Here is a 13,337-nt window from a genome sequence, read left to right as displayed (position 1 = left end):
ATCAATTAAATATAAAAAATGAGGCTAGTTGCAGGACTTATTAAATTACTGCAACCTTTTTTTAAATAAGTTTTACCCTTCTACTAACATTATAATCAGCTGTTTATGATTATCATGATTTGAAGTAGGGGGAGGGCAGGCACAATTATATTTCTGTACAGTAAAAGATTTGCTTTCAGCCAACATCTGTCAAAGCACAAAAAGAAGCCATAAAGTATCAGATTTTTGCATCACCTAGTTTGAGCTGTAGGGGCAGGCAATTGTGTTTTCATTTGGGTTTTGTTGCTTTTAGAACTTAACATCAAACATATACAACGAATTGTTGTATCTGAATAACCAGTGTCTAGCTTGGAAAGTTAATTTTCAGCTTTTAACCAATCTCAGTGAAGGTTTTAATTGATATTTTTAATGGAGCTATGATTCAATGCTGCAGAAGGATTCTCTCTTGAGAACAGGGATATAATACGTTTCATTTTTTAATTTACTTTTTTTATTTGTCATTTTCTTCAAAGGATTTTATAGGCTGTGGATTTCCACTGTTTGCAAACAGGCTATGTTTCTTCATAAGCATATGTAAAGTATTCAGAGAGATAAGTAATTTATTAAAATCTACCTAATTTGCCGTGATATATTAAATCTCTGCTTCAGTGATCACAGACCATTTCATTTAGAGAATTAGGCATTCCCTCTTTGTGTGATTAAAGCTCTGGAAAATGAGTTCTTTGCTCCTATTTGTGAACATTCAAAGCCTGCTAATGGCAAGAAGATGGAAGAGATTATGAGACAATTCATTACAGTTCAACAGAAAAAAACCCAACAACTATAATGCAGAAATGTGAGTATGAATATCTGCATATAGTTTGAACCATCTGTGCTCTAATGGCTTCAATAATGTCTCTTCGTCCTCAGTAGGCTTTGAAATGACATCCAGACACTATTAATGTGTTGATGTACATTGTGAGGCCAATGGAATGATTGTATGTTGACCTCGGAGATCTCGGAATTCTGACATAAAGGGATAGCTGGCTCAATTTTAGGGCCTACCATCTTCAGTAGTACTCATCCAGACTTTGCCAGTCCTCGCAGCATTCCATTCCTCTGGAACTCTAAGGAGACCACAGACAGCTGCATTCCTAAACCCAGCCATTCTTCAGTAAATGGCCATATGTTTGTTGTCATTTGGGGCTGGCGCTTAGTTCATAATTTTGGCCACTATTTCTAGCTTTTTTTGGCTCTGCACATCTACATTGTCAATACGACTGTTATTATACATTACAATAATTTGAAACAGCTAGATTCAACACTGAGATTAACTGAGTGGCTTTTTAGAAATTCTGTTGTGGTATTCTGTCAGGAGGTTCTTATTATTCTTCTAATACTTTGCAAACCAAACTAAATAGCCTACACATAAACAAAGAAGCAAATTGTATTGAGTTTTTGTGTGTGACTGTTTACTGACTTGCAGGAGAACTATGTAGCTGGTGCTAGTTTTCTTCTGAAATAAACCATGTGGTAAAATTAGAAAATCAGTGATGTTCATCTCACTTAAACGTTTACAGTAACACCCTTAACAGTTAATCTTTGCCATCTGAAGTTGAAAACTTGGAAACCAAGTACTGGTATATTCATTAAACACAGACCTCTTGGGTAAGTTACTGCAAAATGTTCCAGTTGACATTTAGTTACATTGTGTTAACTGTTCTCAGTGACTCCAACATTAACAAGGATAATTTGCTTCAGGTTCCTAAACATATTTCTTTGTAAAGCTTGCTATTACTCATATTTTTATTTTAAAAAATTTCATCTTGATTTCTATTCAGATACGACTGATATCATATTCAATGAGGATTTTTCCAACAGATGGATTTTATTATGTTATGCAACATACACATGCAAACAGACTGGAGAGTTTCATTCTTGCATTAAGTTGTATGTATTTCCAACATACTCTTAAATCTAAATGCCATGCTGTGCAGGGCAAGTGGAAAAAGTAATCTAGTACTGTTTTGTCAAGATTTTAGCTATGAATAGCTTGAAGAAACCATACGTGTAGCCTTTTTTGTGTTAGTAAGCTCATTCCTTTTGACACTTTAAAAAAGGAGCCTTATTAATGTTTGGGTACTACCGTGATTTAAAATGGAATGTGATTGAAGTTATTTTTTGTGAAATAGATAAGTGTTTTCTATGATGTAACTTGGATGCAACAGTGGTCAAGCATAAGATTAATTGGGCAGGGTCAGGTGATCAGTTTTGTTAGTTTGTGTCTTTTGCCATTAATTTTACAATTTATAGCTTTGCTGCCATGTCTTCTTGTGTGATATAATAGCTGCAGTTCTCCAGGTGTCACAGGTATTATTATCAAGATGGAAACTGAAGTGTGGCTCAAAATACTGTTTGCTGGGTTTTTTTTTAATGCTGCTTTTAATGTGTTACAACCTTTACCTAGGGATGGAAATTATAAGAACAAATACATGAGGAACCAAGGTAATGTCTGTGTGAACTCAATGCATTTTGCTGTATAATAGGTTGCAGCTTATCTCATTATATGCTTTCAACAGTAAATATGATAAAAAGTTATAATAACTTGCCTCACAGAACTTCTACAACTGAGGATGAGTATGTTAATAGTAATACTGGTTTAAAATGTTTTTTATTATTTTAAAACTTAATAACGTGATCATAACTCGAGAAGTCTCCAAATATATTTACACTAAATATTAGCTGTTAAATTTAATTTTCTTGTTTTGTATTAGAACCGAGAAATATATTCAAATACAGAATTAATGTTGTGCAACAAATTTTATTGCATGTTTCAGAGCCAGAGAAATATCTTATGTTGCAGTTACAGGACTTTTTGCAGGTGATGGTCATTTTTTTAATCTCTCAGTTTTTACAGATATTCCACAAGAGATTAAATGTTTTTGTAAGACTTCCTTAACATTACTGTTTATGATATATCTCTTAGTAATTGGACTGGATCCCAATCCTGCAACTAATACTAAATTGAATGCATTATGTTGCCTGTTGCAGAGTGTAAGTTCAAGTTGATAACTTTTACGCCTGTGATGAGTATTTGCTTTTTGGCACGGAGTGTTACAGGTGTACTACTCTGTGCTTTTCTTTAGTTCCTTTTTGGTATTGCTGATGAATTTTAATTCTTTCTGCATCTTTTAAAATAGGATGAGGAAGTTTTGAAGTTTTGCTCTCATTATAATTTTTCAAGGGAAAAATTTGACAAAGGTTTTATTTCTTAGAATAGTATAATCCTTAGCATTCACAGGACATGACCTTGAAAGTCTCATGTAACTGAGACTTCAGTTTTAATTGATAAGCACCAAACTCCTCCTAAAGCTTCCTACATTCTGTGTATCAAAATGGATCTTACTTCAGTAGTCTAACATCAATAGCTGCACCAGTGCATGACAGGTCTTGCACATATCTAGCAATGATTTGTAACATTTTTGTGGATTTGGGAAAAAATCTATTTTCTATTTAGACTAACTGCCATTCTTGTTGAATGCAAAATTATTTTCTTAGGCATTAAAGCTACAAGAACTGAACTTTCCTTGAAAAACTATTGGAAAAATGTGTTCCTTCTGCTACCAAAAAAAAAAATCATAGAATATCTTAGGTTGGAAGGGACCTCTAAAGCTCATATATTTCAACCCACCTACAATAAGCAGGGACATCTCACGCTAGAACAGATTGCTCAGAGCCCCATCAAGCCTGACCTTGAATGTCTCTAGGGATGGGGCCTCCACCACCTCTCTAGGCAACCCATTCCAGTGATGCACCACCCTCGTATTGAAGACCTTTTTCCTAATGTCCAACCTGAATCTACCCCTCTTTAGCTTAAAACCATTACCCCTTGCCCTATTGTTAATGCTGCTGAGAACAGCTCTTCCCCAGCCTTCTTATTAGGCCCCTTTCAGGTATTGGAAGGTCACTGTAAGGTCCCCCCAGAGTCTTCTCTTCTCCAGGTTACCCTGTGCAACCCCTCCATTTCCCAAAAAGTTTTCTTTCTTCCCAGCAGAAAGAATCCTTGAAAAGTTGCCAAGTAAAAGCATTTGGAATATTGGTAAAACAGAGGCTTGTACTCAAATGAGAGATGACATGAATTGGCTGTTTTCTGTAAGCTTCCCCTCTATCTGTGTCCTTCCCCTGTGAGCAAACAGGGCTTTACAATTAATGAGAGAAGAAACCTAAGTGCTTGTGATTGCTCTGTTGTATTGAAGCTAATTCTACCCATCAGTGCCCATCATCTAAGAGAAAATAGAGAGCCCTGGCAATCCTTCATAGCTTTTCCAGCTCACCCGGGGGTGTTTGAGGAAAAGCCCTGCAGCCCCATCCTGTGGGAGCAGAGACAGGCGGGGTCCCACGGCTGCCCTGCCCTGCGCTCCCCGCACCACCCGTGCCTGGCTGCTGCTGTGGCGAAGAAGGTAAGTGGAGGTAGGACTTGTGAGATGTAAGACTTATGTCAACCTAGGGTAAACTAAGTGGCTGCAAAGGGTGCAGTAATTTTTGAACACCTGAGGAATATGGGCTCTTTGGGATTGCGGTGTATCAGCGAGGAAAAGGTGGGAAAAGGTGGGTCTGAGGTAGACAAGTCGCCCAGGGCCGCAGGCCTGGGTTTTCTAGGTGCCTGCTGTGTTCCTGAAGCATTTACATTAGGAAAGACACGGTTTCCATAAACCCCTGCAGCTTTTTTGCCTTTGAGGCACACTTATCAGGGTTTTAACAGAAAAAAGTCTGTCAGGTATAGGCTATTTTGTATCAAGGACACAACCGAACTCAGTCTGCTTGGCTGTCCCTCCAGGAATCACATCTCCTACTGTCCATTTGAAATCAAATCCTGGGGACAAGTGAAGGAGGCAAATGAGCTGCAAATTCAGTCCTGGCACATCAGTTTATGAAAGGGCACTCAGAGAGAAAAATCGTCAGGAGGAGAAAATGAGAGTGGAAATTAAATGTTTGGTTTCGCTTGGAGTTCAGCCCTGTCAAAACACAGTAATAAAACAGCAAGATGCTTCTCAGCCATAGGTTAAAATGCCAAAAAACCAACAAAACAAAAATACCCACACAGTAATTTTTAAAACACAAATTATGGGACCATGAGATAATCTCAAATAATCTGTTGTGGTAAACGTCTACCTTTTTTTTACTATGCTTTTTAGGATTAGTTTTGTTAGTGAAGTAGTAGGATTGATACCAGTCACACACATGCTCTTGGAGTATTAACACAAAAATGTAAGTTAATTTTGGGAACTGCTAGAGAGTCGATGTTTTTCAGATCCTGTAATCCTTCTTTATGTTATACTCTGTCTATTACGTAAAATACAGTTTAAATGTATGAACTGAAAAAGGAGATTCATATTTAAGGTTGTGTCATGTTTAGAGAAATAATTGTTAAGCATATTACTGAGAAAAACAAATAGTGCATTTTTGGTGAGATTTAAAGCCAGATGAGGCATTCATGATAAGTTCTTCTGACCCTCAAAAAAAAGGCTGTTGTGTATTTAGCTACCTATCTGAATTACAGGACAGTGTAGAAGAAAAGTCTGTAGTCAGTTTCTTACTTTGTTACTGCAGTTTGGCATCCAGTGCATTTTACTCTCAAGTTTGTTTGAAGTTTTAATAGGGCATGAAGTTTTGTCTTCTTTGGTTCCTGGTGTTTGACATACTTGGCTTGAAATGATGGTTCAGCCCAAATTTGCTAAAATCCCTAGGCCTAACCACTTCCTGCTATGAACCCCACAGCAAGACTAGCCCTAGTTTTGTTTGTTTATTACAGGTGTTATTGTTCTCCTTCACTAGGTTTGGTGTGAAAATACTTTCAGTGCTATGCTACTTCTTCACTTTCACCAATCTAATAACTTTTAAAATACAGATTTTAAAGGGAAATCAGTTAGTTGCATATAAATTCCATAAGTTATGTCTTTTTTTTAATCCAAAAATCATAGTTGTATGATACAGTTGCAGACACTGGGAAAAAACACAGCTTTATGTCTAACTGTTATCTTTTGATGGCATGTCTGATTTTAGCATTTGCTGTCGGGAAATTCATGGCAAAACTCATTTTTCCACACACAGTAGAGAACATCTTTTTTTTCTTAAATATGAATTTATTTTTAAACATAGTCTAATTATGCATGTTAATACATTATTAACATTTTCCTATTTATATTAACTTTTAGTCTTTGCTTATTTAGGGTGTTAAATTATTGCTTTTATAAATTTCCAATCCAAGGATTATTTATGAAGATACAAGTGTGGAAAAATAATATTCGAGATTGGAGTCTCACAAATCCTAAGACAGCAAAGTAGAGGACTATAATTGTCCTTTTCTTTCTCAAGAATTTTGAGATTGTAGTTGTTTTGTCTGGCAGCATTTTTCTAGTACATAAACCAGATATTTCCTCAGCATGCTGCCTGGAGAACAAAATGGGAGTTAAAAAATGAAAAAAATGAAACCTCCCATTTTACAAAATTTATATAGATCACACAATGAGCTTAATGAAGTACTGCAAGTACCCACTTCGTGTCATTACATTATGTATGGGAATGCATAAAGTATGACTGGTGGATGAAAGTTGCCCCCTACTGTCTGATTGGACATTTGCATACGGAATAGCAAGTCACAGAATTTGAGATTAATTTGTCTATTGTTTCTTTAAATAACATGTCTTAATTCTAAATGTTAGAATTTTCTATGGGCATATGGTATATAAAAATGTTACAAGAAGTAAATGAGCTCAAAGAGTACACCAGTGAAAGTCAACAGGTAGCATTGAGCAGACTAAGTACTAAAATTATGTGATCTGATTAGTTTCATTTATGCCTGTACATGAGTGTGAAGCATCTAGGGCATTTAATATATATATATGTTAAAATTGGAGGAATTAAATGGAAATTACATTATTGGTTTTCCTGCTTGTTTATTGCAGTAGAAATTTCTTGGGTTACTACCCATTGTGACTCTACCACTCAAAGCAGACAATGTTAGATAAAAGGTGAAAAGCCAGTTGAGGAGGGGAAATTTTGGATGCAAGGGAATAAATGTGTAACTAACAAGGCAGTTATTGAGATAATGATCCGTGTTTCATTCATGTATAAGACAGTGAGTTTAAGAAAACAAAGCTTACAAACCTTTTAAGGGATTTGATTTAAAACATGGATTTTCAGTGTCTAGTTATTTGCTGCAGACTACCCCTTTCTGACCTCTTATTTCAATTATGCAGTAATCATAAAGCATCCATCAATAATATATCAAACACATAGTTAATCTGAGTAATGTTTTTGTTCAAATTTTGTGGACATTAGGAAACAAATACAGAAGCTTTTAAGTTTTTAAAACACATCTCTTCAGAGTTCTGTAAAATAACTTTCTTTATTATTCCTTAAACAGTAGTAGTTAGTTCAGCTTAACTACTTATGGATGCTTACTTAGAATTTGTCAGCAATGCGAATTAGCAGTTCAAAATCATAAAGTGCATAAATAATTGAAAGACTGAGGAGAAATTAATCACAAATGCCAAACCTTTGGGAAGCTTGTAAAGCATTGTCCTACTCACAATGTGTGTTCTTATTTATATGGCACACAGCTACAGTGGTTACAAAACAATTACCAATGTTTATGCTTTCAAATTATGTCTGTCAGAACAATTTGCCAGTAAGGATTTTAAATGATTCAGTAATAAATGCCAAACATAACATTGTAGCAGATGACAACTGGTATCACATTGATATCATTAAGATTTATTACATTGTTATTATTAAGGTTTAGATACCATTTTCATTAGATATTTTAACGAAATAATCATTTTTTCAAATCCAGTCTTTGATTTGCAGTTTCCCATAAGGAATCCTTAAAGCATTTTACAAACTGTGTATCACATAGAAATTATTTTGAAAAGAGAAAAAGCAGGAGAAAAGAATGCCTGGAGGCAGTTGGTGGGTGTTGAGGATATGTCAATGCCAAAGTGGCAACACAGCTGCACAAGGACTGAGGCTGCAGGGATAACTGTGTGTTTTTGAAGGCAACACACATTCTTTTCCTCTCAGTCCTAGTACCTGTTGCTCCTGTCTGAACTACTTAATTTCTGTAGAAGACCTGTTTCTCTTTTTGAGGGTTCATTTGCACTGTTGGGGAGATATCAGTCAGGAGTGGCAGCTTTGCCTTGATGTTGCTCTAAATGTTAAGCTTTGCATGCCTACAGGGGACAACAGGAAAAGTTTAAGGAGCAGAAGTCTATGGAGGCTTTCTAAATACATATAAACCACTTGTGGCTCAGAAATGCCTTGAGCTGAAAATAGAGGGTGAGAGAATGTTAGAAGGATGTGTTACATAGTCTTTTTCTGTTATTATTTAGGCATAGCAGCAATCAGGATAATCAGCTAGATGGACTTTTGATCTGACTGCACAATATGAAGTAATTTATATTGGAATATGAAATTAAGCCTTATTTGTTAGCCTCTTGGCTGTTAGGCTTTCTACTTTGTTCTTCAAAAGAGCTCTTCAACAGTATACTAAATTGAGCATAGTCCCACTTGGGACAACAGTCTAGCAGATGCTTTTATACTGGAAAAGAACTGACATTCTGGAAGCTGAAGCACAGTACAAGTCATATATTCTAATCGCTCAGGTTCTTTTTTCTTGAATTCCTTGCATGCCACAGTTGTGAACTGTACTCAGTTTTAAGTTTGGGGTCACAGTGGAACTTAACCATTCTGTAACCCAGTAATCAAATTACCACTCTGTGGTTTGCTGACTTGCCACTATCTCTGTTCTTCCAGCCACTGTCATTTCAAGAATGTAGGGGTTTGTACATACACTTTGAAGCCATTAGTATATGTGACAATTCAGACTTGAACAAGCAACCACTGTGTTGCACAAGTTTAAATTTCCTCTCATCTGAACTGTATTGTGATTCCAAAATGTTAGGTTTAACAAGGCTTTACTGTAACACAAACATACACTGTAAATATATTGGCATGAAGCTACAAACAAAAATCACAATATGAGAATCACATCTGTAAGCATTCCCAAACAGGGTCAGACCAAGTAACAGATCTGACTCAGGATTTGTGAAAGGACATAAAATTATCAACATAAAAAGCAGGAATCTGGCAATATTACAGATGTCTTCTTAGAAAAAGGAAAAAAAGTGTTTTAATCCTAGACACTTAAAGAACAGTTGACCAGATACTCAAAGAGATTTTGCCAAAGTTCCATGGTTTCACTTTTTGACATTTTCTATTGTAGTTCCTATGTAATAATGTTGAGTCACTCCTGAATTTCACTTCCACGTTGTCGTATATCAAGTGTTAAAGAGTTAGTTACTCTTCTTGTGGCACAGACATCATTACCAGCATGTTTTATCTTGTCTATATCTACCACCCTTCTGCTGATCAAAGTGACCAGAAGTGAAACCCTACCATTAGTTGTGCATATAGCTGCATGTATTTGCGACAATGTGTTGTAAAAATTTAAAAGCAGGTACTAATATGCAGTATAAATGCAAATGAGATACAGAATATTGAGGTTTTGTATTTTCCTCTATAATTTCACCCTATAGATTAACCATCTTAACATATTCCTTAGCTGGTAGAGACAGAAGCTGGCTAAATTCTTTTATTGATTGTGTCTTGGATGAGCGTGAAAGCAGCAACAAAGAGAGATATTACAAAGGGCAATCTGAAGTATTCCAGAGCAAAGGCTGTTTTTTCTTTTGTTTTCAAATGTGTAGCAAGGCAAAAATCCATCTGTCAAATTAATAGCAAGGTCCTGTTTCAAGAAACAAATTCTTACTTGTGTCAATACATTTACTGCAGTTTCCCATTAAACCTTGTTGCAATTTATTTCCTTCTTCACTAGATGCCACATATTTGATGGAAAAGTAGTTGCTATAATGTGAAGTTTTCTGGAAAGTCATGAATACCTTATGTGAGTGGAAATGTGTTCAGTTGCCTGTTGCTCCACAGCCATTAATCTGATGAATAAAGAGTTTGCACATGGGTTCACTCAGAGATTTAACATCTGATTTTACATGGAAATATTTGAAAGAAGAGGTACAGCATAACATGGAGCCTGTTAGAAAGATTTTTAGAGATTTATTTACTGCAGTTTCTTGCCTTGCTTCTTATTGTCTACTTTAAAAAGAATGTTGTTTTGAAGTGTAAAATGAAATAAGAGGAAATTATTCAAACAGCGTTTATACTGGACACACACGAAAAATAATCCCTTACCTCAAACATATACAAAACCTGTCAGTTTTCTCTACTCATCTGTTTTTCTACTATTTCATTATCGTCTAGGTCAAATCTGATGATTCTCCACCTCTTTATAGGTTCTTTGCAGATAAAATATAAAGGGGCAGGAAATACTTTCATTTATCAGTATGAAATAATATCAGCATTTTTACTGGGATAGAATTTATGTCAATAATTGATTTATACAACAAATAAAAGCATTAGTAGGTATTGTTTCTGTGGAGATAAATGCTTGATGCAGGAGCTACTAGTCAGCTGAATGTCTTAAGTTACAGGACAATTTTGAGTATCAGCTTGATCTTAACAGATTCCAGTTTCCTGGGGAATTTGGGAAATCTTCAAATATGAGTTGTTTGCTGCTTTTGTTATTGCTTTTGAATTTCTTGGCTCTGGAATGCTGTTATGTAAGAGTTGGAGAGAATGTGACAGCTGTATTCATTAGCTGAAAATGTTGAATGGCATGTTATTAGTAGGATTTTAAGTACTTGGCCTCTGAAGGTTACCTCACTGCTTTCTTATTACAGTGCACCGGGTGTGGATGATTAGAGTAATAGTTTATTGTAATTTCCTTTCCTTCTTACTTTGTTTTTCAATAACATTGGACGTTAAGACTTGAAGCTAACTTTGCTTTGACAAATAATATTTCATGTTGCATTTATATTGTGTGTTTGGGTTTAAAAGCAAGACTAGATGAAAATACTTGAAAATACTTTTATCTTCTCCAATTTTCTACTTAAGGTGCCCTTGGCCTCAACTTTTTTTAAAAAAATCTTATTTTAGAATCTTATCTGACATGAATTGGTAAATTGTCTTAACCACATTTTTATACAGAAGACTGCATGAAATCATCTATGTCTAATATCTTTGATCTGAAATCTCGTGCTTTCTTGTTTCTGAGTGAATTCTGAGTGAATACAGTTGTGCATACAAAGTTAGGGGTTATTTGTTTGGGTTTTGGGTTTTTTTTGCTGTTGTTGGTTTTAGAGTTATATCTGCTGACTTGTAAGATTTTCTAATTACAAGTAGCTGTGAATAATACTCAAATGGAAGCTGAGTGTCCTTAGATTATAAACATTCTGTTCTATGCTCCATTTTATGTTTGAGGTTGTCTGTGAAATGCAGCTGGCCCATGTGCCTGCAAGATAAGCCAGGACTGTTTAGATCACAACCAAATATAGAGAGCCAAAGGCAAGAAAATGAAAGCTTATTTCTTTACTTTTAGCTGCTCCCATAGATAGCAAACACTGAGTATGCACAAAAGCTTCAGATCCTTCAGACACCATTTGGGATGTTTGGCTGTCTTCTAAGCAGCTTCCATAGGAGGGCTTTCTTTTCTTGCCAAATCTTCACGTATTGGAATAATGTTTGTTTAAGAGCAAGCTTTACCTTCATTCAGCTTGATTATGAACTTTGGAAGATTATAAAAAGATACAGATACAGACTGTGCAAAAAAGAGGATTCCTGGCCTGCTGAACAGTGAAAAATAAAGCCACAAATTGTATAAATGGAGAGTAAAATAATGCTGTAAAATTAAATGTTGCTGAGGTGCAGTCACATGATACAGTGCAGTCTTTTATATGATGGTGATCTCTGCAGGACAAGCTATTCCAAAAGGGCCATCAAATTAATTGAGATTAAATTACTCTTACATTTCTTTACCTGGTGTCTGAGAGATAGAACAATAGGTACATAAACTCAGGGTGTGTTTTTAAATAGGATATTGACACCTGCAGTTGTGAAGACTTCTGTCTGCGCTCCCTTGATTGGTAAGCATAAATTCTATTTGCGTATTGTATCCTGTTGTTCTGTTATGGAACTGAATTGACTTAAACTTGGCAGTCCAAAAAAGGTCAGATGCTCTTGAAGGGATAAAACCACTGGAATTAAAGAACATTTTGAGCAAGCAAATTGTTAAACCTCTTAATACATATTGTCCAAAAGAATAGAGGCATATATGCCCTGGAATTAATACATGGATGTGTGTGACAGATTCAAGGTCTGCACATGGATGTGCAAATCCACATCAAGGCTTGTATTAACTCAGCATGATACAGCAATTGAGAATGGCTGTTTGTAGAGCTCTGGCCAGCATTAGCAAAAATAATAATTAAAAAAAGCAAAAAGCAGGGTTTGCATTCCATAGGGGTGTTGTAAGTTAGCCTCTGTAAACCTTCCTTCCTGTGGGCACACATCATGCTTCAGGTACACCCATAGTTTAGAGTAACTGTGACTCACATGGATAAGGTGTAAATCTGACAGCTAATCTGGCTAAAGAATGGATTAACTGCTATGTACATATGACAACATATCTAACGAGGTATGATACTGGCTTGCAAATCCTCTATTTTCTTCCAGTGGACTCCTTCACCTTTTGTTCAAGGGAATCATCTGTACATCAAAAATGGGTTATACTTGCTTCTACTTCTTGGAGGACAATGGCTCCGTATTTCCATTGCCTCAGAAATCTTTTTGATTTTGTCCTCCCTGCTAATTCTTCTTGACATTTTCATATCATCAAAGTTAACTATCTTGCCCATAAAACTGTCAAGGACACAAAAACATCTGTGAACCATGCCCTGCAGTTAAATACTTTCCAAACTGGGAGTAGCGGTCACTGATTTCTTTTGTTGGGATTTTTTTCCTCAAGGAAAATGATGCATGAGTCCTTGAATAGAGGATGGATTTCTGATTAACTGAAATGATACCTACTAATTATTAGCTTTGTCTCTAATAAAATGTGAAAATAATCTTACTTTTAGAAGAAAAGAAACTTAACTTTTCCAGTATATTGTTCCTAATAGACTGAAATAACTTGACAAGAGTCTCACAAAATACATTGTAGTATAGAAGTGTGGTAAAGGTCATTCCACCTGCTGTGGTGATACTTGTCAGCCTAACTGAAATACACAAAAAAGTATTTTAGGACAGAAAGTTGAACAAACACTTTGAGCATTCACCTTTTATTCTTGGAAGCAGCATTATGGATAACTGCAAATTGTGACCTAACAGGATGCATAGAATTAAAAACATTTGATTAGTAAGCAAAGATTCATCTTTGTGACTAACAT

Source organism: Apus apus, chromosome 11 (assembly GCF_020740795.1).
Source record: "Apus apus isolate bApuApu2 chromosome 11, bApuApu2.pri.cur, whole genome shotgun sequence".
NCBI classification, from domain to species: domain Eukaryota; kingdom Metazoa; phylum Chordata; class Aves; order Apodiformes; family Apodidae; genus Apus; species Apus apus.
The sequence above is the reverse complement of the archived record's forward strand: the minus strand, read 5'-3'. Positions refer to the sequence as shown.